We start from the raw sequence: 25,696 nt of genomic DNA on the forward strand, positions 1-25,696 counted from the left end.
GCTCAGTGGGTTAAGCCGCTGCCTTCGGCTCAGGTCATGATCTCAGGGTCCTGGAATCAAGTCCCGCATCGGGCTCTCTGCTCAGCAGGGAGCCTGCTTCCCTCTCTCTCTCTCTCTCTCTCTCTGCCTGCCTCTCTGTCTACTGTGATCTCTCTCTGTCAAATAAATAAATAAAATCCTTAAAAAAAAATAGCACGCAGCTTACGAGGTTATTGTTGGCTTAAATGACCGCTTAATGATATACTTAATAATAGTGGGTACATAATAAATAATAAAACCAACACTTATTTTTATTTCTTTATAACTTTTCCACTTCTCCCTTTCTACTGCAACCTTTTTTGGGAATCCGGCTCACAATTCCAATTATACGGAGCGACAGCAGTCAATAGGGAGACTAGAGTGTATGAAGAAATACGAAACTTGAACACTAAGGAAGTCCTACAATATAAATAAAAACTCTATCATTAAAAAATTATCTTTCTTGGGGCGCCTGGGTGGCTCAGTGGGTTAAGCATCTGCCCTCAGCCCAGGTCATGATCCCAGAGTCCTGGGATGAAGCTTCGCCTTGGGCTCCTTGCTCAGTGGGGTGTCTGCTTCTCCCTTTCCCTCTGACTCTCCCTCCAGCTCATGCTCTTGCTCGCTCACTCTTTCAAATGAATAAATTAAAAAAATTTAAAAAATAAATCTTTCTCACCATTCTTTCGCTAATCTCCGCAAACACAAATCCTTTCTTAATTTGTATTATCAATTTAGCTATTACTAAAAAAAGGGGGGGAAAGGCAGGGAAGTAGGGAGAAAAAAATTAGGATTTGGGAAAGAAATGCTAAGTGTAAGTTCCAACTAATTTGCTGTACACTTATTGGTTCTAAAGAAGAATCTCAGATAAATGACCATTATCAAGAAGAACTGAAACATTTATATGTAAGCCAGTCCTTAATATTTACAAGATAAAATAATATTTGGGGAGAAAAATACAAATGAAGGCCCATGTAAGTGTGGGGCTCTGAAAAGTGATGCATCCCCTCTTGTGTTAGGACAGAACTACTTAGATGTTTCATTATTCTCTCCTAGTCTCCCACACTTTTTTTTCCCCAGGCAAAGAACTTTATTAACCTTGTTTCAAAACTTTATTCCCAGGCTTCCTCAGCTTAATTAGCTGAAAAGAATGAATTGTGTGTAAGCAAAAACTGAAAAGAGCTGCAGTGTCCAAGGGGCCTGGGTTTAAAAATATTAGAGATCTAGATTTTATCAGATCCATGAACAAAATTTATAAGGCAGTCATAATATAAGATAGCAGCTTCCCAGTAACTTCTTCAAGTTTTCCCTTCTTCAGAAGTTGACTCAATTCAGTTTGCCTCATTCTTGGAAGCTTCATCAAAATTCTCCACAAAATGTGGAATTTCATCATCATCATTATCCTCTCTGGTACCAAATGGGGCTTTTCCTCCCACAGACTGTGTGGGCAGAGCTTCAGCCAGTCTTCTTCAGCTAGTCAGACTTTTTTCACCAACTTGGTTTAAGATACTGGGAAGTATGTCTGTCAGCGGCTTTTTCTCAGCGTGGTCTATGATGGAGAAAGTGTTCTCTGCCAGCGATGTCTGAACTGTGGGGTTGTCAGAATGGATCACTGTTCCTTGGTTTGTGAACATATTCACTTCTTCAATACCAGAGATATTGTTTATCCCTAACTTCTTTAGGGAGAACTGAATTTTTTTTTTTAATCATCTGCTATAGCTGTTCTATGAGCCATCAACTTTCTTCAAGCAGTCCCTTTCCCACCAGGGCACACTTGTGCTTGCAGTTTGGTAAATTTCACTTGGTTCATGATAGTTTCTTTCATCTTGTTGGAGCAGAAATGGGACTGTGTGGGGGAATAGGGTTGGCGCTTAGGGAGTCTCAGGTGGACCAGCTGAGATTAGGTGCACACAGGCGGAGGAGCAAGATGGCAGCTAGAGCTCTCATGAACTTTTACGAATGAAAGTGGTAGGATGAATATGTGTGTTTCTTATTCATAATCCCATTTTAATGGTTGGCTTGTGTTCAACAAAAGTCTCTAATTCAATGAAGTGGCATATCTTTAATGGGAGAATAACAAAGAATGGGAATTTGCATTTCCTGTTTGATAAAATGAATACAATATATGGAATTAGGAAATGCCTATTAATATTGTCAGGAGGTGATTTATGTACTATTACAAAAGATTTCCTTTCCAATTGAAGTCCTATAGACTGGCATTTTCTAAAAAGAAGAGTTGAAAATTTTAAATTGAAGTTTATTCAATTTCTGTGTGTATGTAAATATAAAATTATTTTTTAAAATATGGGGCAAAGGAAAGTATTTAGAACATATTGTCTATTCGTATGAGATTTTCCTACAATTTGACTGCTTAGCTTATTTTCTGTGGGTTAAGGAAACCAAGGATGACTTCTCTGGTGATATAAAAATTTCATAGACACTTCATAAGACAGGCTGCATCCCGCCATGGTATTATTTATTTGGGGTTATTCATACTTGTAGTTAGCTATTTGTATTATCATTTCTTTGGGGGAATGGGTAAAAACTTATAAGATAGAAATTCTTGTACTTCCACAAGCACAAAGTGTAGCCAGGAAGTTTTACTGAGAGAATTATTTTTGTAAGAGATTTTATCCATTTATTTGAGAGAGAGAGAGAGAGAGAGAGACATCACAAGCAAGTGGGGAGAGTAGAGGGCAAAGCAGACTCCCCTCTGAGCCAGGAGCCTGATGTGGGACTCGATCCCAGAACCCTGGAATCATGACCTGAGCCAAAGGCAGACACTTAAATGACAGCGCCACCCAGGTGCCCAGGATTAATCATTCTGACTTAATTTTCATAGACTGAAAGATAATGGCTTACGATTCTTTATGTTCTAGACTTGACATTGCCTACTCTCTAACTCTGTGAAACTCATTTAATGATCTCTGCTTTAGCTTTTCTAACTATAAGACAGAATTACTAACTTTTTTGCTTTCTTGCCTACCCTCAAATCCTATGGACAAATCTGAGTATTCAGAGTTTAAGTCAATGCCTTTATTTTAGTCTCATTAAAGTGTTGCAAGCAATTCCCACTCATAAAGGCTAATGTGAACAAAATATATATGCCTATTATAATTTACAGTTACTGAACTGATTTCCAGAAAATATCCCAAATCTTAAAATTTGAAAAAAAAGCTGGCACTTTGACACTGTGGGTCTTTGGTGAGCAATAGGGACATGTTTAACAGATGCCTCTACTAAAGGGTATTTCTCCCCCCCCCATTTTGTTTTATTTTATTTCTTTTCAGTGGATGTGGTGCATAAACAATGAATTTTGGAACACTGAAAAGAAATTAAAGGGTATTTCTTAAGGAAAATCATAAATAGGGTTCTAGTCCAAGATGGTGATGTAGAAAGATCCTGTGCTTACCACCTCCACAGAACACACAATATTATACCTATTTAGAGAGCAATTCCTCCTAAGAAGAACTGAAGGCTGACTGAACAACTTCCAAACAACAAAAGACAGAGACAATGACAAAAGAGAACAGCAAGAGAAACAATCCATTCCTTCAAGTTTACACGAAGTAGCTGTTTTTCCTAATTTATATGAACAAACAGAATGTCAAGCAAAATAGGGAGGCAGAGGAATTTGCTCCCCAAGAAAGGAAAAAGAAATTTACAAATAAATATATGTAAAATATGGCAACATACACATAAAATATGGAGTAAAAAACATTTTTAAAGAATGTATTCAAACTTAAATGACCATGTGATACACTACATCAACAAAACAAAAAATAAAAATTATGTGATCATTTCAATAGATGCAGGGAAAGCATTTAGCAAAATTCAACATCTGCTCATGATAAAAACTCTCAACGATAAGGGAATAGGGAGAACATACCTCAACATAATAAAAACCATATAGAAAAATCTGCAGCAAACATTATACCCCAAGGAAAAACTAAGAGCTTTTCCTCTAAGATCAAGAAAAAGACAACAATGGCCATGCTCTCCACTTTTAGTTAACACAATACTGGAAGTCCTAGCCACTGAAATTGGACAAGAAAAAGAAGTAAGAGGCATCCATACCGGTAAGGATGAAGTTAAACTGTCACTATTTGTACTACTATGCATAGAAAGCATAAAGACTTCATCAATAATCTATTAGAAGTAATAAATGAATTTGGATACGAAATTAATACCCAGAAACCAGTAGTGTTTCTATACACTAAGAGCAAAGTAGCAGTAAGAGAAATTAAGGAAACTCTTGCATCTACCACTGTACTAAAAATAATAAAGTACCTAGGAATAAACATAATCAAGGAGGTGAAAGACCTGTACTCTGAAAATTAAAAAACACTGCTGGAAGAAAGTGAAGATGGCACAAAGAAGTGGAAAGACATTCCATGCTAAAAGGGCTAGAAGAATTAATATTGTTAAAATGTTTACTCTACCCAAAGCCATCTACAGACTCAATGCAATTCCTATCACAACAATAAGAGCAGCCACAGAACTAGAACAAAAAATACTAAAATTTGTATGGATGCACAAAAGACTGTGGGTAGGCAAAGCAAGTTTGAGAAAAGAACAAAGCTAGATGTATCGCAATTCCAGATTTCAAGATAAACTACAAAGCTGTAGCAATTAAAGCAGCATGGTACTGGCACCAAAATGGACAAAAAGATCTATAGATCAGCCCAAAAATAAAACCATGCTTCTATGATCATTTAATCTATGACAGAAGAGGCAAGAATATACAATAGGTAAAAGACAGTCTTTCCAATAAACTAGTCAGCAGCATGCAAAAGAATGACTAGACCACTTTCATACACCATACACAAAAATGAACTCAAAATGTTTTAAAGACCTAAATGTGAGATATGACACCATAAAAATCCTAGAAGAGAGCACAGGCAGTAATTTTTCTGACATCATCCACAGCAACATTTTTCCAGATATGTATCCTAAGGAAAGGGGAAAAAAAGCAAAAATAAACTGTTGGGACTACATCAAAATAAAAAGATTTACATAGCAAAGGAAAGCATCAACAAAACAAAAAAGGTAACTTACTAAATGAAAGAAGATATTTGTAAATATATATGTTATTTATTATTACATATAATATATATTATTACATATTATCTATTTATGTATTAATATATATCACTGTACAAATGATATATCATGAGGCTAATATCCAAAATATATACAGAATCTACACTACTCAACACCAAAAAATTTAAACAATCCGATTAAAAAATGGGCAGAAGACCCAAAAAGATATTTTCTTTTTTTTTTTTCTTTTCAAGATTTTATTTATTTGACACAGAGAGAGAGAGAGAACTATCACAAGCAGAGAAGAGGGGTAGAGGGAGAAGCAGACTCCCTGAGCTGGGAGCCCTATGCGGAGCTCAGTTGTGGTACTCTTGGAACTTGACCTAAGCGAAAGGCAGATACTTAACCAACTGAGCCACCCAGGCTCTCCCTGAAAAGATATTTTCCAATAGAACACACAGATGACCAATAGACACATGAAAAGATAATCATCAGGGAAATGCAGGTCAAAACCACAATGAGATATCACCTTATACCTGTCAGAATGGCTAGAAGAAAAAAAGAAAAAAGAAATAACTTGTGTTGGCAAGAATGCAGAGAAAAAAAAAAAGAACCCTCTTGTACTGTTGGTGGCAATGTAAATTGGTACAGTCACTGAGAAAACAGTACAGAGGTTCCTCAATAAATTAAAAATAGAAATACCACATGATTCAGTAATTCCACTACTGGCTATCTACCCCCAAGAAAATGAAAAATACTAGTGTGAAAATATACATGCACCCTTATGTTTCTTGAGGCATTATTTATAATAGCCAAGATAGCGAAGCAGCCTAAGTGTTCATTGATAGATGAATAGATAAGGAAGATGTCATACACACACACGCGCGCGCGCGCGTTGGAATAGGACACAGACAAAAAAAGGATGAGATCATGCCATTTGTGACAACATGTATGAGCGTAGAGGGTGTGATGCTAAGTGAATAAGTCAGACTGAGAAAGACAAATAACCATATGATTTCACTCATATGTAGAATCTAGAAAACAAAACAACAAATAAACAAACAAACAAAAGAATAGAATCGAACCTATAAACACAGAGATCAAAATGATGGTTGCCAGAGGGAAGGGAGGTGGAAGGATGGGCAAAATGGGAAGGGGAATGGGAGATAGAGGTTTCCAGTCATGGGAATAAAAAGTACAGCACAAGGAATGCAGTCATTTATATATATATATATTTTTTTTTTTTTTTAAAGATTTTATTTATTTGTTTGACAGAGAGAAAGATCACAAGTAGGCAGAGAGGCAGGCAGAGAAAGAGGGGGAAGCAGGCTCCCTGCTGAGCAGAGAGCCAGACGTGAGGCTCGATCCCAGGACCCCAAGATCATGACCCCAGCCAAAGGCAGCGGCTTAACCCACTGAGCCACCCAGGTGCCCCAGCAGTCATTTATATTTTAATACCATGTATGATTACAGATGGGAGCTACCCTTGTGGTGAGCATAGCAGAACGTGCAGAGACGCTAAATCACTATGGTACACACCTGAAACTAACGTAACGCATACGTCAACTATATTCAAATAAAAATTTAAAAATACATACATGAATTTGCAGCTTCTCTGGTGTGTTTTATTTGTTTAAGTCATCTCTTCTGAGATCTAGATCGTCTCTAGAAATCCAATTGAAATTGACATTCCCACAAATACTGGGTGGGGTTTTTTTTGTTTTTTTTCCTTACCATATCTTTCTGTATACTTCGGTGTGTTGTTTATTTTTCACACTTGGAGTCTTGAAAGCTATACACATTGTTTTCAGTTTTTCTAATAGTGTTGTTACAAATTTGATTAATATAACCACATTTATTTTTATCATTTACTACTTCTAGAGATTAAGTAAAAATTAAAAATAAAGAAAAATGAAAAAAGAAATAAAAGGAAAGTATTCAATGGGTTGAGTAAACAAGATATGCTTGAATTACTACTTTTCACCTTCTAATAAATTAGTTCAGAAATTCTAGCTCAGTCTCCCTACATGTCTGAACTATAATTTTCTGTTCAGTTAAATGTATACATGCACAGGGGCACCTGGTGGCTCAATCGGTTAAGCACCTGCCTTCGGCTCAGGTCATCCTCCTGGGGTTCTGGGACTGAGTCTGCAACAGGCTCCCTGCTCAGCGGGGAGTCTGTTTCTCCCTCTGACCCTCTCCCCTCTCATGCTCTCTCATTCACTCTCTCTCAAGTAAATACATACATAAAGTCTTTTTAAAAAAATGTACATATGCAGAAAAATGAAGTCTCTTTTGGCAAACATTGATATAATTATGGTATCATTCTTTCTGATTTTGAAGAAGAACAAATAATGTAAATACATATTCTTTTTGGCCTTAGCCGAGTACTTTCTACAATTCATAAAACCTTACTGAAGTTTCAGAAAGAAAAAAGAAAAAATCCTAATTAAGACAAACATACATTCCTTATATTTAGTGAAATAAATACAACATATAAACAGAGGATGATGCTTATTTCAAGACACTGCCATTGCCTAACGTGCTTTTAGATTTCATCCTCTTTAGATGTCATCAATGCTGGCAACATGTTTTTGTTGAAGAATTTTAATATAAGAGAGCCTTCAAGTGTGGGTTTTCTTTCAAACAACTATAATCATTTGGAGGGCATTTTGTGAATTATGATAAAATGTGGGTAATGTTGCTTTTCTTTGAATATTGCTGTGAGTTTAAAGTCATAGTATTGATACTCATTTTGTTGGGGAACTCAAATGGACTCTGAAAACAATCAGAAAAGGGAATTCTGAAATTGTTAGCTGATACAAGAATCAGGAGCTTTTTTCACTGTTGATATTGACTGATGAATGGCAGTGAAGATGGAAGTTCTCAAGATATGTGGCTAAAGCCAGGAAAATAAAGCATTTGAAAAATCATAATAAAAAATTCAAGTTAGCTAATGCTTTGGCATCTCTCATTACAATTGTTGTTATTTGCAGATGATACCACTGAGAATCAGAGAAATTAAATGATTTAATCAAGTCCACAGGGTTAAGGTCAGAAACTGGGAGTCGAGTCAGGACCCTTGACACACAGTGGAGTGTGTTTCCCACCACTACATCACGGTGACAGGTTCACTGGACTCTTTCTTGAAGTAACTAAGCTTTGTAAAGGCAAATCTCCTGAATGTGTAGTGATGTACATTCATAAGGGCTAAAAATAAAAAATAAATAAATTGATTTAAAAATTTTTACCTTCTGGGTAAGTAAAAATCTGGAAAGCTTTACATTTTTCTGCACATTAAAAAATCCTAGAACATTTATACGTGCAGTGATTTATCCTAACAAACTACAACACTGTTTTCTCCCTCCCTCTCTCTATAGTTTGAACTTTGCTTTTTGATGCTTAGAGGGAAGGAAAATAATTCTAATTTAATTATTCAGATTATGTTTATAGTTCATTTTCAAAGAATTTTTTTACTGCAGTATTATGCTGCCATTATAATTTTTAGTTCCTAAATTCGCTAACAATAAATGTCACATTATCTTTCTTGTTATTAAATCAGATAGACTCTGACTCTAAGCTTCTTCTTGCTTGGTTGGTAAGAGATCCAACTTTAGTCATTTTGGCAATATCTACCTGCCTTTTTGGGACTATAGAGGAATTTGGAAGTTTCACAGGATGACTGGAAAATGGGGGAAGGCCTCGCTCTTTAGTCAAACAGAAACCTGAGGACATACTCAATATACAAGCCTACATCTTCTTAAAGGTAGGTAGTTGCAGTCAAAAGTAGCTTTGTCAAGTACTTCAAGACCTACCTCCTTAGAAGACCCATGTTCTCAACCAAACTCCCCCAGGTTCTTCCATGCTCTTGGGGTTTCAGCAAGGACTGACGTATGGACCCATGTTAATCATGGGTCCAAGAACTGTTCATCACCTTCCTATTCGAGACAATCTTTTTCTACTTTGGTTGCTTCTGCTCCTTTGTGTCTTCCTCCATTCCTCTCTCTAGCCTCCAGCATAATTCTTCAATAAACTGAGACTTCAGAAAGAAACCCTGGGAGGGAAGTTTATCTTTAGGTAACAAAGGGAGCACAAACTCTAGCTACTTTCTGGAATGAGGATGGGAGTGAAATAGAGATACCAAAATGAAAATAGCTCTTGTTTTTTCTAATCCTTCCATAGCAATGAAAATGAAACACAAATTAATGTCTACCAATAAATTATCCTGTCCCATGCTCTACACTCAAGACCCTCAGAAATATGATCTGCCAAATGGTCACAAATAATGGCTACACACAATTCTTCTCACTATAATATCCTCTTATCAGAGGTACCCTTGGAGCCAATACAATTCTAATTCTACATTTTATAAAAAATGAAATTAAGAACCAGAGTGAGACATCCTTTTTCTTATCTTCACACACATACTTCAGTAAAAGTAGTATTAATTAGCAGTCCAGTATTCTTTGTGCTGAAAAACTCAAACATTTTTCCTTATGAATATGAATAAATGATGGTAATGAAAGCCAGAGAACTTCTGAAAGCACCAACATTGTCAAAGTTGACTACAGTTTCAGGTAACTTGAGCATGGCTCTTGCCTGATCTATATCTGAACCCTAGTTAAAAACTGAACAATACAACAGTGAGTAATCATATAGAAGTAAATGACTTATTTTTTTGAAGATTTTATTTATTTATTTGACAGAGAGACAGAGATCACAATTAGGCAGAGAGACAGGCAGAGAGAGAGGGAAGCAGGCTCCCCACTGAGCAGAGAGCCCGATGCGGGACTCCATAGGATGATAGTGTGGGGGCTCATTTTCCTGGGGTATTTTTCTTACCTGTTCTCTATTTGAGGCAAGTGGGAACAAAAAACACATCTGATGGGACACACTCTTCAGAACTCCTGGAAAAAAACACAAAGAACCAGCAGTTATTAAACTGTATTTGGCAAAAGAAAAACAAAGGCCAAACAGGAGGCTCATTTCCACATGAAATTCATACTAAAGCTGGGCTAAGGATTCTTGGTAGGCCACCCAAACAGATACAAAATAACTGAGAGAGAAAGAGAATTCAGTATTGGCTCCTTAAATTTATGGCAATAATACTTCTTAAACAGATCTTCATGTTGAATTTTCAGACCCAGCCTCTCAAGTATGACTATTATATAAGTTACTAGTTGCATATTAATTTCTAAGAAGAAAAAAATGGAACAATTCATTAAGCCCCTAAATTTTCATTATTTTGAGCTTTCTAAAACTGTTCTATCTTGTATACAAGGAACTAGAAAGGAATTTAAATGTGTGACTATCCTAGAATTGTTAAGAAAATGTATAGTTAAGTGCATATTTATAGATCTTATTAAGTATCAGAGCAAGGTAGTAAACTTTTTGAAATAAGGTTGCATAATATAGCCTAACAGGTGCACCTAGGTAGCTCAGTTGGTCAAGCTTTTGGCTCAGGTCATGATCTCAGGATCCTGGGATCGAGTCCTTCCCGTACCTCCCTGATCAGCAGGGAGTCTGCTTCTCTCCCTGCCTGCTGGTCCCCTTGCTTGTGCTCTCACTCTCTCTGTCTGTCAGATACAGAAGTACATACATAGATGAAGCCTAACAAACTGTTCTTATATAATATTTTGCTTAGACTATAGATAACCATTGACAAGTACTCAGGGAGGCAAAGATTTGGTAAAATTAATAAATATTGAATATTTTTTTTCAATGACATCATTTCCACATGGAAGTCAATTTAAATGTATAAATTATTCTGCAGTGTATTTATGTAAACATGCTCCATGAAGTTTCCTTTCAGGGTTTATTGAAACTGATTTTAGGCCACATGCATCAAGTAATTGTAAAAAATTTCTATCTTGAGCAATTTTCACATGAATTTTATCACTGCAAATTAAAAATTATACCTTTTCATTCTTCTGTTTCGTCGTGCACATCCCTTATAGACAAAATCCCTTAATATTTTTAAGTATAGTTTTACTCATTTAAATTGCTAACATGAGTAAAATCACTATAATTTCTCATATCAGCAGAATTATGAGTAATATCAAATGATTAATATAGGCCAGTCTTATGAAAATTTTGTCAAATATGAAGACAAAATTAAATACACATATTTTTCCAGTTTCATAATGGAGATAGAAAAACTACATTTCAATAGTGGTAAATTTTCACTTATTTTCTTTTCAAGTTCCACTTGTTATAAGGAGTGCGTCTAACCATGTCTATAGAAATGAAATATTTTAACATGCATTCTTATTTCAGATATGAACAACAAATGTAAACATAATAAAAACTAATTGTAAAGACACATGTGGTAGGTAAATAACTGTTCCTCATTCTTCCTATTTTTTCTGTACGTCCATGCATTTTGCCCTGTCACTATGGTGTTCCCCTCACCAGAAGCATTTGTATTGGGTTTTGCCAGATGACTGTCTTTGGCCAGTGGAATGTGGGCATACATGACAGTGTAGCAGTTCAGTCTATTTCTTGAGGTCCAGTGATATACCAAGAAAGAAATGCTTCAGGTAGCTGCTGCCCCATTAGCTCACCTGCCCCCCAAAGAAGAGGCATGAAGCAAGCCCGAGCCCCACTGCCAGTCTGGGGCTAAGCCCAGCTGAAATGCATCCTAAAGCAGAACTCAACGTAAGCTGGAGCACAGTCAACGGACTGCAGAACACATAGGCCAATGCTTCTCTCTGTCTACCAATAAAAATGTGTGATTGCTGATGATTACAGCATTATTGAAGCAACGGAATAAACTTCCACAAGGTTGTGTGGAATATTCATACAAAAGTGAAAAACAAACATGCTAATTCCTGACAAAACAAAGAATTGTCCAACTTACCACTGGACTCAGTGTCATCCTTAACAGCATGATTTGGGCAAGTTATTGTACCTCTCTGATATCTCAGCCACAGGAGTAGTTAGATGGATGATTTCCTTTCTCTTTCTTCTTTCTTTCTCTCTCTTTTTTTCTTTTCTTTTCCTTTCTTTTTTTTTTCTTTAGATTTATTTGAGAGAAAGAGCATACATAAGCCAGGGGAGGGGCAGAGGGAGAGGGAGAAGCAGACTCCCGCTGAGCATAGGGCCCGACACGGAGCTCACAAACCTGTCATGACCTGAGCCAAAACCGAGTCAGACATTCAACCGACCAAGCCACCCAAGTGCCCCTGGATGAATGATTTCTTAGGTCTATGTACATTCAATCAAGTAAGAAGGGCTTTGCATTCCAAGAGTAATTAAAAGTGCCAAAGATGAAAATTTCATAAGCTGAGTGTCTCTAGAAAACCATTATGGCAAATGACATATTAATGTCATTCATTCATTCAGCGGTTACTTTAGGATAGCCATCTTAAGACCACAGCTATGCCAAGAATCATGAGGGATGAAGAGGAGGAGATGATGTGTTTTTGTCTGTAAGAAATAAAGGAAAAAAACCTAATAGGGGACATAACATACAAAAAAGGAAAAATCTAAGGGTTAGGAGAGTGTTATTAACCAAGTGCTTCAAGAAGGTAATCTCTTCCAGCTGGAGAGATTAGGAAAAGCTCTTGGGAGGAAGTGGTGTTCAGGCTGGATCTTGGTGGACATGATTTCAACGGGAAGAAATTTAAAGTCATTTGTTGACTGAAGGAAGGGCACTGAAGCAGGCAAATTTAGTTACTTGAAATGGTGAGTTTTTCTCTTTCAGTGGAATATATACTGTGTCAGGGACAAGATGGAGATATGGCTAGAAAGAGAAGTAGGGGCCATATTTTCAAGGATTTTAATTTCTACATGCAGAGGCTTAGAATTTACCATTTAGAGAATAATTAACAACTCAAACCTTTTGAAAAGAAGTGTGCCTAAGGAGGGTTTTAGAGAGATCCAAGTGATCCAGTGCTGGGAGAAAAGATAAAGGAGACTCGGGGAAAGCTGGAAGCCCTTTTGAATGGGCCCGAGTTTTGGGGGTGGGGGTGGGGAGGTGAGGAGTGGGCATTTTAAATACAAACCTAGCAATGTGTTCTTCCCTGTAATATAGCAGATAGAGGAGATAAAAAGATGGAATCACTAGAGAGTCATTTTAAACTACTGCTATATGGTGAGAAAACAGTATTAAAAAAAAAAAAAGAAAAGAAAATTCCAGGATTAAGTAATGTTTTTCAAACTTTAATGTGCAAAAGAAACACCTGGGGCTCTTCTGAAAAATACAGACTCCTGGGCCTCAAGCCTAGAGATTAGTAAACAGTTGGTGCTAAGAGTCACCTAGGATTTTTATTTTAATAAGTACCTCAAGTGATAATGATGCAGGTGTTCGGTTTGTAAGTCATTCTTTGAATCTGGTTGAAAACATAGTAGTAACAATAAAAGGAAACATTTATTGCCTACTTCCCATATGGGGACACTTGGCTAAATGCATGCATACAGTTTCTCATTTTACCCTTAGGATGAGCCTAAGATGTAGCTGTTAACACTGTTCTCCAACTCATAGAAACCAAGATTTAGATTCTAAAAAAAATCCCTAAATCCCAAGATTTAGGGCTTCTACAGCTCTCTGAAACTTTCAGAGCCAGTACGTGATAGATTCAAGATATGATTCAAAGACTGCCCAACTTCAGAACTCACACAGGAGAAGTTCATGACATTAAAGACTTGAGCTTTTGTCTTTTTTTCTGATTTTTTTTCTTCTTAAAACTTTCAACTGATTGGGACCAGTGCCACATTTAACAAGATTGCCTGATTAAATTTACTTTAGTAAAAAATCTCATTCCTAAGTAGAGAAAGACCAGCTGGAACATAATCAGTCATCATAGTGGGATGCCCTAGATATGAAGATGCCCGTCCTACCAAGAATAATGCCCATGCACATAGCAGTAATTCTAAAATAAATATAGAAGATTTCTACAGCATGTGTTATTATAACCATTTAAGCAGAAACACAGGAACTTTAAAGTGGGACATTATCATTGCCTTGAACATTTATCCTTCATGATCTTAAAACTGACATCTCAAAATAAATCATGATCTTGAAGCCTGAGCATTAATTGTCTGAAGGACTCAGCCACAGTAAAACATGCTGAAAGTCAGATTTGGACTTTATTCTTCTTAAATACCTCTTGGCTCCAACCCCTGTTTCTTCTCTCTCTCTCTCTCTCTCTCTTTTTTTTTTAAGACTGAAGATCCAGTCATTTATCTGTATTTCCTATAATAATGGAAGTAGTAGTAATTTATGTTGCTGCAAGAAAAGGAAATGAATTAAATATGTTACGTGACACAAAGTCCAATGAACCCAGTACTGACATTAATTCTCCCCCACTTTAAGAAAGAGGCCCAAAGAGGGAGCCAGTAATAGAGTTTTCCTCATAAAACTTAAGAAGAAATGAACACAAACACTTCCTAGAGTGGGAGCAGAAACTCTTATCTGCCATCAGTTGTAATTTTCTAGTTTTGTACCTAAGAACTGTTCCATGTTGTTATTTGTTCTGGAAGATGTGGCTGAGGAAAATGTGGTAGTAGTCTGTTGTCACTGTAAACTGATAATGGAGTTTTTATTTGCCTTTCTTATCACTGATAGTCTTTCATTAATGACATTTCTCTCTTGCTCCCAGAAGTAAAGGTGAGAGTGTTAGAAGTGCCTTTTAATTTAAGACTCAGCAATCCAAGTCAATTTATGAAGTTGTATTATTTGTTCTAGGACTTTCAGAGGTGGCTTTTATTTGAAGTTGATGCAGAGCCAACTCTCTCCCAGACACTATGCTAAACTCTATGCAGGGCACAGGTAGGGACTGATTTCTCTTCTTTCCATTCCATTTGTGTCCAGCTTGCTATGCATCTTATATCCTTAAGAAAGTTATTAAAGAATAAGGGAAAAATAAAAAGCCTACTCTGAACCATGAGCAGAAAATTTCTTATAGGTAAAGAACATACATTTGAAAAATAACATCAAATGGGAGTTACAGAATTTCTTTAATTCCCTTAAAAGAGTCATTCATCACCAATGCTGGACATTTGGACGTGACAAAAGATACACTGGATAATTCTTTAAGGTTGTAGTTCACATATATCCTCTGGTCTACACTTCAGTGTAAACTTTTTGATGCTTGAAAACATGAAGAGAGTCTGGCAGCTTTTTATAGAAATGGAAAACTGAGAAATTATAGACTTAGGTTATGATTATTTATTGGGAAACAAAGAACATGAAATGATATTATTTAAAACCAATGTATAAATATAAAAAATGGATACAAAATAAATATATCTACATGAAAAATGCTCTTACATTTAATCAAAAAACACTTTGAGAATAAAAATAATATTCCATTCCAATGTCCACTCTCACCACTGTTACTGAACATAGTACCGGAAGTCCTAGCCACAACAATCACACAACAAAAAGAAATAAAAGGCATCCAAATTGGCAAGGAAGAAGTAAAACTTTCACTGTTTGCAGATGACACGATGCTCTATATGGAAAAACCTGAAGATTCCATCAAAAAACTGCTAGAACTGATAAATGAATTCAGTGAAGTCACAGGATACAAAATCAGTGTGCAGAAATCTGTTGTGTTTCTATACATCAAAAATAAAGGGGAAGAAAAAGAAATTTAGGAATCAATCCCATTTACCTAGAAATAAGATACCTAGAAATAAATCAACAAGATACCTAGAAATAAGCCCAACCAAAAAAGCAAAAGACCTATACTCTGAAAACTACAGAGCAAGAGAAAGTGGAAGCTATATGACTTAAAGCATCTTAGAAAATTCCGTTACATCTATTGCATAAATTTTGTCCTGGGAGTTGAACAATAACTTTGCACAAGACAAACTTGCAGCATTCAAAAAGATTTTAAAAACTGCAATATGTAATACTCTCTCCAGTCTCTTCCCAATTTAACTTTCTTTCATTATAACTCACAGAACAAAGAGGCAAGTGGAAAACTGACTGATGTTGATCACATCACAGGCACTAGTTTCTCTTTGATGTGCCATGGCCAGTTTCTCCCTGCTCTTCCTGGACATCCCAGGCCATGCCTTTCAAATCTGAGATAGCTTGATCCTAAGGTGGTGATCAGGTACAACAACTCTGCAGCCAGTGTAGCTGGATTGAAATTCTGGCTTTGCCTGTTAACCAGTTGTGCAATCTTGACCACCCGGTGCATCAGTTTTCTCATTTGCAGACTAGGATCTTAGGATCTATCTGATTCTGATTTTTAATGCTAACTCAAATTTCTTTTGTAAGCGTGGTGTTGTTGAAACCCAGCACATGCGCTGCTGGTCCACAGACCACCCCTTACATGTCTTGGGACCTTCAGAATAAACTTCAAGCTCTTTGGTTTGGCATAAGAAACCCATCTTTGATCAGGCCCTGTCGCTCCTCCTTTTGTCATAGGCTGCTTTCAGATCTTCATACACAGCACAAACCTCAGTGGCTGTGCATGTAGTACCCCTCAGTGTAAAGTTCCATGCTAACGGTTTCCTTCCTCAACAACTCTTTACATACAGAACCCAGGACTAGCTTCCCCAGATGTACTTAAAACCCTTACCTTAGTCCAAGCTAGAGTCTCTTCCTAGATCCCCCTAACACACCATGGGTATTACTCAACCATAACACCTAGAAAATTATGTCTTAATTATGTATAAATTTGCCTTTCTATACTACACTGTAAACTCTTTGAAGACAGGCATTGTATCTAATATTCTAAGTTTCTAGCATGGTTCTTTGCCCCCCAAAATGTCAATACTTTTCATGATTGATGTCCCTTCAAACCCAGCAACAATGAACAAATTCCCACTTTGGTGTGACTTTCTCCCAAGTCTTAAGCATCGCTCATTATCGGGTATTTGTATTTATTGTGGGCCCCTCTACCTTTTATCCACATGCAATATTAATGCCAAGTTCTTGTCACATCATTCTTTTCTTCCAAGCCAAGTATCCCCTGCTCTACAAATCTTGTTAACCCGAAGACATGCAAAGCATGAAGAATTCTGAATTTGTGATTATAGGCATTTTGTTTTCATGTTTACCTTTTTCTTCTTTTTTGCTCTCTGGTACACTGACGGTTAGAATGCATAGAACCTATATGAAAAGGATAGCAGAAGACCCACTTATTAGGAATATAGGATATTTATAAAATGGGTAACTTGCTCTGAGTCTAGGAGAATTGGCTATTTATCACTCCTAAATTAAGAGCCAATATTTGGGGAGCTCAGGTGGCTCAGTCTATTAAGCAGCTGACTTTGGCTACAGTCATGATCTCAGGGTCTTGGATCGAGCCCCATTTGGGCTCCCTGCTCAGTGGAGAGTCTATGTCTCCCTCACCTTCTGCCCTTCCCCACTGCTCAAGCTCTCTCTCTCACTCTCTCTCTCTCTCTCTTTCTTTCACTCTTTCTCTCAAGTAAATAAATAAAATCTTTAAAAAAAAAAAAGAGCCAAAATTTGTAGTGTTACAAATTGCTATAAGCTTCTGTTGAAAACTATGTCACCTGATCATTTTCGTATAAAATGAAAATCTATAAATAGCTCTTTAACCTCAGTTAAGACTAATTTTTTCTTTTTTTGGTGTTCACAGGAGATATGGAATGAATTCAAGGAACAAATAATTAAAACATAAAATATCCCAATATCTTAATCTAGGAGAGTCACAGAGCCTTCTCCACTTTCACCGTGGTCCATCCACTTCCTCATCTGGCCCCCAGCATTAGAGCAAGCCTGACCCAACATCATATCTCATCATCATCTCAAAAGCCTGCTAGCATTCTCAATGTAAGGTCTAGAAGGCAAGCAAATTTGGAATCTGAGTCTTCTGTAACCTAATCTTGGAAGTAATAGCACATGATTTTGCTATATTGTCTTCACTAGAAGCAAGTCATTAGGTCCAGCCCATACTTGAGGGTGAATACCAGCAGGTGGTTAACACTGGGAACCAATATAAAAGCTGCCCACTATGAACAAACTGCACCTGTTCCATCACACATCTTTCTTTCTTGCACTTTTTTCACTCTGCTTCAGTTATGTGGGCTCTTCTGCTAGTGCACGTGAGTTATGCCCTCTAGGGCCATCTGGTCTAGAGACATGAAAACATTTTTGATTTTTCAAGGTTGCATCCAAATTCTAAGAAGTTGTCTGAGCAACAAGAATTTTAGTGATCTCATGTAAACTTCACAAGAATCCATTGTCCTGAAATCCATAGCATGTTTAAGGTCTAGCTGCTTAGAGTGGGCTATAGGATGTGTTGCCATGGATTTATAGCATTGTGCATGATGGAAAGCATCTGATGGGTCATACGGAGCTGGCTTTGAGAACTACAGAATTCTCTCCGGCCAGTGAAAATTTCATCAGCAGGTAGGAAGGGAGTCTCAATTCTCACCGAGCTTGCTCATTAGTTAAGAGAAGAATGTCATGGTGGCTGCAGTGCTCAGAAAAATCAGAAAAGAAATACTATGTAAAAAGTCAAAGTACAAATTCAGATGGAAAATAAAAAAACACAAGACTAAACAGAAAAAAAAAATGCAGAAGAACAGTAGAAGAGAAAATGACTATGAAAGCTAACCTGGTGAGCTTCACAAACTTGAAGCTCCAGCTACAGACAACCTGCAGAGTCTTTGTAAATGAAATCGTTAGTACGCTGGGATGCGGGTAACATTTACCATTATTCTAGAAGCAAGACCAGAGATATGTGATTGTGAAACAATATACACCATTTATCTGCTTCGATGGAACAGTGATAGGAAGTGAGAAAGCTAAAAGAACAAAGATATCAAGAAGAATTACATTTTGATAAAATATTTGCCTTTGTTGCACCAGATCTTTCATTAGTAGCTCTTTATAAAGGTTGGTTATGTTCGCATACACCCCTTCAGATAAAGATCAGGCTTTGTGGGTTTCCAGTGAACTTTATAGATACTTCATAAATATTAAATAATTTTGATTCAGCAAACAATGACAGGATCTTCAACAACAGCTCTACATTTTCCTGACCATTATATTGTCCAGAGATAAAGAGATCTGTATAAGAATAACTGAATGGTATATTTATTGAGAGTATTTCTTATTAATGTACTATCTCCCACAAAGTATTTATGACTAATTTAATATGAAATTATATTTCCTACTGAAATAGCAAGATAAAATTTGAGTATTATAATTACTACTCTAAGTGTGAAACACTAAGAAAGAATATTTAAACAGAAGTAATTTTACTGTTTGAGTAAAAGGTACAGAACTTTTATAATTTTTATTCTGTAAAAAGTTAGATTACTAAGGCAAACATTTCCAGTTGCTACATAGTGCATAAACATTAACGTTTTTAATATCATATGTAATAGGAAGAGGTCATGGTTTTGATTAAATGTGTCTAATACTAACTAATCATATTCAGAGTTCCTTTACCTAACACAGTTTACCTGACATTTAAAAATTAAATAGGAAGAAATGCATCTAAATCTATGCTACACATTTGAAATTGATAGTTTATATTTGGTATAAAAGGGATAAAATTTATAGTCCTGAGTGACAATTTTATGTAACAAGGCATGAGAATGTAAAATTCCATTCAAATTCCTTTCTTATCACTATTCATGAAAACAGCATTTCTCAGCTGGGAAAGCTAACAGTGATATTACATGGTGACATTATTTCAGAAGAGTTGTCTACGATGCAGAATATCTAATTTTTTCACACATGAGTAAGGACTCTGTAAAATTTAGCATTTAATTTGCATTCTGTATGCAATATTTTAAAGGGCAAGGTTAAGTATTTTTTGAAATATTATAATAACCTAAAATTAATTTAAAAACAAGAATTTAATATTTATGTACCTTTTCCCTCCTAAGTCTTTCCAAATAGCTTTTCCAAAAAGAATAGTATATCTTGATATACTAAAGATACAAACACTATTATTGCTGTTTTAGTAAAAAGGAAACTGGAGCATGGAATTGCATAAATGATTTTTCTAAGGCAATCCAAATAAAGTATAAAAATAGAGGAATCATAATATAGCCACAGCTCTGTATTCCTCATTTTAGTGCCTGATGCTTTTTCTTTTAAATATTAAAACCAGGGGAACAGCCTAATAACAACATGTGCAAAGGACAAAGCTGTTAGCTGACCTCTTTACACAACCTTACAGAAACACAGTCAATGCAAGACCACGCAATTTAATCCTGTCTTTATGGACAAGGAAACTTAAATCGAGTGGGATTGTGACTTGTCATTCAAGGCTATAGAATATGTTAATAGTACACATGAGACTCAAAATCAAGTGTCTTTTATTCCCTCAGTAGTGCTGTGTCCACCATGATTAAAGTGAAAGAATTTAATCAGTTTCCCAGACACTTGGGTCCTTTATGTAATTAGAAGGATGACAGGACGACTTTTGTTACAAGAGATTTTGACTTTGATATGTTTCAAACATGATCAATAGATCAATAGAACATTGTTTTTGCTTGTCTGTTATATTTAAGGGGAAACATAATTTTAATAATCTTCTTAATTTGGAAGTAAAGATAAAATGTTGCTAATCTTTACATCTGATTCTCCACTTACTCATTTTTTAACAAAATGGGCACAACTCTTGTTCCTACAGCTTAGCCAGCTAATGTAGTTGTTAGCAAACGTTTTCTGTAGAGAGCCAGATAGTAAATGTGTTTGTAACAAGTCAATTCTAGTGTAAGCAGCAGTGTTTGTACCACTGAGGCAGCCACAGGTGATATGTGAGTGAATGAACGTGGTTGTGTGACCATCAATAAAACAGGTGACTGGCAGGGGATATAGTTCATCCACTGTGATCCCTGCAGAATGAAAAACCAAGATGAGGACATTCTGCAGTAGTTTAATTCAGGAATATTTTAGTTCTATAACAAAATGGCCACCAAAGTCTGGGAGTTCTAGTTTTTTTTAAGTGGTATCTAAAACCTGCTGAGTTTGTATACCTTCTTAAAAATAAAATTTATCTTAATTTTTTTTAGATTTCTTTTCAGTTATCTTAGTGTTATCATTACCATTTTTTTAAAAAGAGGAAACAGACAACCTCTAGGGTTTAAAATATCTTAATTGAAACTCAAGTCTGCTTCTCCCTCTGCCTGCCGTTCCCTCCGCTTGGGCATGTGCGTTCTCTCTCACAAGTAAATAAAACATTAAAAAAAAAAAAAGAATTCCAAAGACATGTCAACATAAGAAATTAAAAATGTATGGACCTAAAAAGTTGCAGAGAACTGGAGGAAAGAGATTGATGGGTCAAATCTGGAAAATGGGAAGCACATGGAGTGGTGGTAATTCACTTAGCTTAGTTGGGGAGGCTAAGTGTAAAGCGCTTGCAGAGGGGGACCTGGATGAGAAAGGGACCAATCCAAACTTCAAATTGCAAAATGTCGAGGAGACTCAGGGCTTGAAGGCACCAGTTTATAAGGAAGTTGAGTTGGGAGCCATGGAAGTAAAGATACGAATACTGGTTTAAATTTTGCACATATAATGGGCAATTGCCTCCGTCCTACGGTCAGATCCCCAACTTTCTCACAGCCCTGTGTCCCATTAATGGCTCTCTATCAGTGGGAACTGGAAGTTTACTCTAAAGAAACAGCGCCAGAGTTGCTCAGGGCTCAGGGACACCCAGCCCACTTCGGAGCTGGAGAGGGGAATGGAACAAAAAGCAAGGAGACCAAGATCTAGTCAGGACAGTGAATCCTTTATGTTTCTTTTCCTTACTCCCAGAATGCCAGCCAGAAAGCCTAAGGAGACCTCTCTTAAGAAACTAATAGTTGTGTAGAAAAAGTAGAAAGGAAAAAAAAAATCCACAATTTATTGACATAGGAGGGTCCCCATGACCCAACTTAAGTACTCAAACCTCCTTTGTTCTTCCTGTCTTTCCCTTCCAATCTCAACTCCCACCACCACAGCTCCTATTAGCTTTTTAACATCTCATTATTAGATGTGATTTGTGATTTCCTATGTTGGCTAATGGTCACCAACTATTTGAAGGAAATTTCTGACATGAGAGAAAAAGACACCAAACAAAAATAAAATTAAAAACAAAACAAAACTCAAAACAGGAAACTAGGAAAAATAGACCCAACATAGGAAATAGGAAACTGACATTTAATATCAACAGAGAGATAGATTTATTACATCTCTAAATGGGGAACAGAATGCTATTACAAAGGAACAATGACAGAATAGAGAAATCTCCTAAAATTAAATCTATGGCAGTGAATACAGAAACAGTAATTCAATACGATATATACTCCCCTGTATTTACTGCAGCATTGTTTACAATAACCAAGATGTGGAAGCAACCTAAGTGTCCACTGACACATTGATAGATGATGGGATAAAGACGAAGTGAGATATAAGCAAACAAATAAATAAACGTAATGGGATATTACTTGGCCATAAAAAAGAATGAGATTCTGTCATGTGTGACCACATGGATGGACCTAAATAAGTCAGATTGAGAAAGACAAATATCATAAGTTTTCACTTAGGAAGAATTTAAAAACAAAAACAAAAAACAAAAGAAAAAAACAAAAACAGAATCAATAATACAGAGAATTGGTAGTTAACAGAAGGGAGAGGGTTAGGGGAATGGGTAAAATATGTGAAGGGCACTGAGAAATACAAACTTCCAGTTAAAACAATAAATTAGAGAGATGAAAAGTAGATCACAGAGAACATAGTCACTCATACTGTAATAATGTTGTATGGGGCCAGATGGGCATTGAGCTTACCAAGGTGAGCACGGCATAGCATAGAGACACCAATTATCACACCTGAAACCAGCACAACACTGTATGCCAACTCCACTTCAATAAAAAATATGACAGTGAATCTAAATCAAAAAGAGGAAATCTCATACATTAGAACAAAGAAGCAAAGAAATAAAAAATAAAGAAATAAATAACTTAGAGGATTGAGGCTACGTGATCCACATCCAACTGATGGATTTTCCAGAAAGAGATGAGAAAAGAGAAGGGAGTAATTTATCAAAGAAACAATAAAAAAAATTCTTGAGAAATTATGACTATTTTTTAGGAAATGCACTGTCTTAAATATCCTTTAGTATTTTGTAGCCTATAGTATTTTTGTACAAATAGAATGTTGTCATAGAGAGAAGAACATGGAATACTAGAAAATTTAGAGCAATTTTAATACCTTGGCAATAGAAATGAATTATGAATAATGTAGGAAAGGCTAATTTTGATACATTCAAATTTAGTCAAATTGTAAATGGAAATACTGCATTCTGTATTGGGTTATCACACTTTCAAAGGGACAGATACTCCAAGGATGGAGTAATTAAATGGGTAATGGACAATTTACTATATCAGTTATATATTGCTGGGTAACAAACCACACCAAAACTGTGGTTGCAAACAATAATCGTTTCATTTGCTCATGACTCTGGAGGTCAGCAGTTTGAGCTGGGCTCAGCTGGGCAGCTCTTGTCTCTGTCTTATCTGGGTTATTCATGCAACTACAGTCATCCAGTAGCTATACTGGGCCTGAGTACCTACCTCCTTTGTGGGTCTGAGAATGAGCAGTGGTTGACACCTGAGCCATTCTCAACCTTGGGGAAACAAATCCAGGTTTTTTCAAGGCGTGTGTCAGATTTCAAGAGAGCGAGAGTGTAAGCAACAGGGCCTCGTGAGGGTCTCACTCAAAACTCTCATAATTTCCATCACATTCTATGGGTTAAAGCAGGTTGCAAGACAAACTCAGATTCAAAGAAGCAGAGAAACTCTCACCCTCTGGTGATGAGCTGCAAAAGCCTGTGCATACAGGGATGGGAAGAATCTGCCACCATTATTCTGCAAGTCCCGATATTTACCGCAAACCGACTTCCCATGAAGAATGGTTAAACACTTACACAAGATTAGCCTGAAGTATAGGAAAGGAGTTAGTCATTATTTCCAGACATCTGAAGTGTTGTCATGTGGAAGGGATGTTACACTTCTTTTTTTATGGACCCCACAGGTCAAATAAAATATGTACAAAAAAGCTCCAGATAGCCAAATTCTGCCCAATACAAGGAAGAAATCTCCCTCTCTCTCTTTTTTAAAGAGTTTATTTATTTGAGGGAGAGAGACAGAGAGCACGAGTGGGGGGGGTTCAGGAGAGGGGAAGAGGTGCAGAGGGGGGAGGGACAGAGAGAGAGGGAGAAGCAGACTTCCCATTGAGCAAGGATCCTGAGGTGGGACTCGATCCCAGGACACTGGGGTCATGACTTGAGCCGAAGGCAGACGCTTAACCGACTGAGCCACCCAGGTGCCCCACAAGGAACAAGTCCTAAAAGATTGTGAAATGTCCTATTATGGGCAGGCTTTAGGTGTCTGTTTAACCACCAGTTATTGAGGGTGTAGCAGAAAGGTTTGTGTAAAGAAGACACTGTGTTTCAGTGTCCCTTCAATACCATAGCCTGACTCTCTTTATAATTTGTAGGGAATATAATGGAGTGTTTGGGGCTAGATGTGATGTTTTCAAGTGGCCTGGGACAAATGACTCACCTCAGTAGCCTTAGTTTCTGAACAGGAAGAAGAGCTAGAGAGAGGAGGAGTGAACCCTTGGGGACTCCCAAACTCCAAAGGCAGGAAAGAAGCCACAGTGCCAAACAAAGGAGTAGCAGAGGAAAGGAAAAAATCCAAAAACCACCAAACCAGAATCACTGATTTCACGTAGTATATCACCCCAGCATTTATCTCTGCATGTAAAATTCCGTACTCTCCAGAATCTCTAGTTCACCTTACTCCTCTCTGATCCATAAATCTTTCCCCTCTGAAAATCCTATTTGTGAAGTTATTACTTGGTTTCAGAGTTATTCAGATTCCAATGGCTCCCTCCCCTCCGAGTTGTCCATTTATAATAGTACCCTAACTAGTATATCTTTCCTGGAAGGATAAATTACTACAGCTGTGGGTTTAAAATCTATGGTTACCTTCCAACCTCCTGCATTTTTAAATGAGTTTCTATTTGCACTCTTCAGAGAGAAATATGACTCAACAACCAGGAGAAAGTTGCATTACCTAATCCAACTGTACATTAGTGGCAGGATAAAGACACACTCTAGGCCCGATACGCAAGGTAGACAATTTCCTGGAGACTCTTGTGTCTCCTACTGCTTTTACCTGGGACTGACTCCAGTGTGATAATGGTGAATGTCATCGATAGAGAGATGTCCACATTTTTATGAATCCCTCCCTACTCCTAGAGTACAAGACCTTTGTATTATAAATTTAGTAGCTGGAAGACCACAGACAAGAATAAAAACAAAACTGTCAATAAAAGATTAATTATAAGAAAGCACTTTCAAATGGAATTGTGAAGCCTACAAGTAGATGAGGTCCATCTACATCACGGAATTTAGTGTAAGCAAGGAGACATTACAAACAAACAAGGTCTGAGCGGGGTTCCTTCCATGAGCAGACTTTGCACTGAATATCATTTGATGTGGACACACTTCACTGAGGTAGGGTAAGCAAGGAGAAGGGAATCTCGGGGGCTCGGGAAGTATCAGGCTATCCCATGGGTTTCTTCTTGGCCGCAGAGGAGAACGGTGTACATATAGGCCTGCCTGCCTGGGTTTTCCCCCTGAGAATCCGCTGGCTGGCATAGTTGGCACTTATTTCCTTGAAGAATTTCTACTTTGCAGATATA

General features: G+C 36.9%; 1 pseudogene; it reads right to left on the reverse strand.

Moving 5' to 3' along the window:
- Window positions 1-1,346: 1,346 nt before the first annotated feature.
- On the reverse strand, window positions 1,347-1,840 carry LOC122904049 (annotated as a pseudogene).
- Between the last annotated feature and the right edge of the window lie 23,856 nt (window positions 1,841-25,696).

This window comes from Neovison vison, chromosome 4 (genome assembly GCF_020171115.1).
Source record: "Neovison vison isolate M4711 chromosome 4, ASM_NN_V1, whole genome shotgun sequence".
Lineage (NCBI taxonomy): Eukaryota > Metazoa > Chordata > Mammalia > Carnivora > Mustelidae > Neogale > Neogale vison.